The 2,851-nt window shown below is 39.0% G+C and overlaps 1 pseudogene; it reads right to left on the bottom strand.

Annotated features, from left to right (window-relative positions):
* Nucleotides 1–1,431: 1,431 nt before the first annotated feature.
* Nucleotides 1,432–2,395, bottom strand: LOC110289608 (E3 ubiquitin-protein ligase CCNB1IP1 pseudogene; annotated as a pseudogene).
* Between the last annotated feature and the right edge of the window lie 456 nt (nucleotides 2,396–2,851).

The following is a 2,851-nucleotide window of genomic DNA, read 5'->3' on the forward strand; positions in this document are numbered from 1 at the left end:
GCAGGGAACTTTCTGGTGGATAAATGAAGAGTGAAACAGAATTGGAATAGCTTTAGAACACAGGTTATGGATGATGCCTGATCAGAAAACAGAGCTAGCAACACAGACCTGGCAGAGACATAAATAAGATGGAGGAGTAGCAAGGAATTCCAACTCCTGACATGCTAGAAGGCTATTCTGCTGATAAACTCATGGCCTGTCTTATTGGTGCTCTAATATCTCAGAATATTGAGGTAGCAATAAAGTAAAAATCAATTCTTGAATGAGTGGTAGAGATCCTGAAAGGTTTTAAAACTTAAAAAAAAAATCTGTGTAGGTAGAATATGTGCATGCATGTAAGTGAGCATGAACAAGGGTGAACACACATATGTATGTGGTGGGTGTGCATGTGTGTATGTATATATGTGGGGGTGCGTGCACTAGTGGATGCTGGATTTAATGTCAAGCATCTTTCTTTATTTCTCTCTGCCTTATCTTTTGAAACAGGGTCTCACAATGTTTTCATTTTAGAAGTAGAAATTTTTTGAGGTATAAACCAGTGAACATGCAGAGGGTTGAAATTTTTCTCTCAAACATTAAGCTGTTACTTAGCATCTTCATCACATTAACAGTGGGACCATTAAGTGCCAAAACAAACATATAACATGGAAGGCCCTAGCACAGACTCAAGAAGTGTCTTATACTCAAGAAGGTAATCACAAGCATACTAAAAGTCTATGGGTGGTGGTGTAATTTAAGACTGCCTTAATGTAGCTGATTGATATTATCATGTCTTGACTCTTGACTATACAGCGTGTTAGTGTGGGGTCTGACTTAATGAGAAGTAAACAAATTATATTGAATGTCAAATATAGAACTATTTGATTATTTGAGTTGCCAGCTGAACTAGCCCCACCCCTTACACAGAAGAATGCTCTGTGTGAAAGATTGCCATCAAATTCTTATTCAGACCCAGGCATTAACCATACTTGTTGCTTCTTTTAAAGGTAAAGGAGCAGTTTTATTTTAAAACAAATACCAATGAAATCAACAAATAACTTTATCATGATAAATTATTTTAAAATAGAAACAAAACACATATGCATCAAATTGCACTTTCATTTACTGGCATAAGCACACTTCCAAAACAAAGTAACACAAATGAAAATACATGATTGTAAAATACATGTTAATAGCAAGCCACCATTTTCTAAGACCATCATTTCTGGTCATCATTTTCCAAGACCATAATTTTTAAAGAAATACACTAGCAGAGAAAAATCAAGGCACATACTTAACACATACATACTAGAATCCAAAGCTCCATGTGAATATAACACTGGTGCTTACATGAGGATAAACACAGCTTGGTCTGAAACAGGATCTGTGCAACAATGTGATTGTGTGAGCAATGACAAACCTAGACACTGAGATTCATGAAATGCCCATGCCCTAAGAAAACAGTGAAGAAACCAAACAGGAAGCTACACACCTTACTGCAAGCCAACTTCTTCTAAGGTTAAAATGTGAAGAGAACTCAGGGATGCAGGAAAACAGAGTCTGGAAATGAGAACTGAGCTGAATTCTTTTTGCTTTAAAGGCCCTGCTGCAGACTTGCTGCTCTTCTTCATAGCTTTGAGATGCAAAACTAAAGAAGTTGTTAATGTGTTCAGGTGCTGTGGGAGAACACATAAAAAATGGTCTGAATTGAATATCTTCATCTCTACCACCTTGATTTCTAACTGCTGTACGGTCCAAAGAAAACTTTGAGCTATTCCCTGATGGGAAGCCAAAGGCTCAAGACTGTGGGATCATAGCTGGTTCAGGGAGCCTTCTTGGCTAGCAATAGTGTATTTCTTAGCCTAAGGCTACCATAAAGGCCTTGGAGCTTTTGTTACTGGCAATTGCACTCTATAAGTTTTTCAGAGATATCACTGAACTTTTTTTCTTGTATTCTTCTAGAACTTTCTTCATGGAGGTAACCTCCCCTTTCATAGAGGTCAATTCTACATCCTTGCTCTGTATTTACTATATATCTTTTCCATTGGTTTTAAGTGGTTCTCGGCCTTGCTGAAATTATATTCTTGATAGTGACATTCCTGGTATACCTGGTATGTTAAGAAGGCCAATGCTCGGGATAATGTCCAAAACAACCTCTGGTCGAAGCCCTGCCAATACCATAGCTTTGTACTCCTCTGATGGACTGACTTCTTTTCTGACAATATCTAGCTTTCCAGAAAGGGTACTGTTACAAGCAGGGCAGATCGCTGGTGAATGACTGAACTCCCCACTTCCATGCTGATCACAGAAGATCACTTGGGTCACTGTGAGAGCAGGCAGTAACCCAAGCATAACCAGAGAGCTTGATATGACACTTTCAATAATTGCAAAGCAACATGTCTTCACACAAAGACATGCCAAATCTCCCAAAGAATCCGTTAACAATGCTACTATCACTTTCCATGCAACCATGATTTACAGCAAGAAGGTCCAGACAGGAAATGGGATTGGTATCAACCTGGTGTTCTCTCCTGAATGATAAATATTTGTACTTCTTGTATTTCATCCTTCATGTCTGTTACCAAATGGATCCAGTTTAACCTAGGAATCCAAATTGAAATACCAGAGCAACTGCTTACCATCATCTGCATTTATAGTCCCATCAGTCTTTAAACCGTCCTCTAAAGAAGGTCTAAGCCTGCTTTATAGATATTCTGGGGTTTTTACAGGGCCTCTTTGAGCCTGTGCTGGGCTGGACTCAGCTGCTGGGCTGAGTGCTAGTCCCGGCTCTTTCCTGGACACATTTCATCTTCAACTTGAAACAGACCACCAGAAGTGAGAGATAGAGCCACACTTAGTCTCTAAAATGAAA

Source organism: Mus caroli, unplaced genomic scaffold (genome assembly GCF_978045245.1).
Source record: "Mus caroli unplaced genomic scaffold, Mus_caroli_1 scaffold_2, whole genome shotgun sequence".
Classification (NCBI taxonomy): Eukaryota; Metazoa; Chordata; class Mammalia; order Rodentia; family Muridae; genus Mus; species Mus caroli.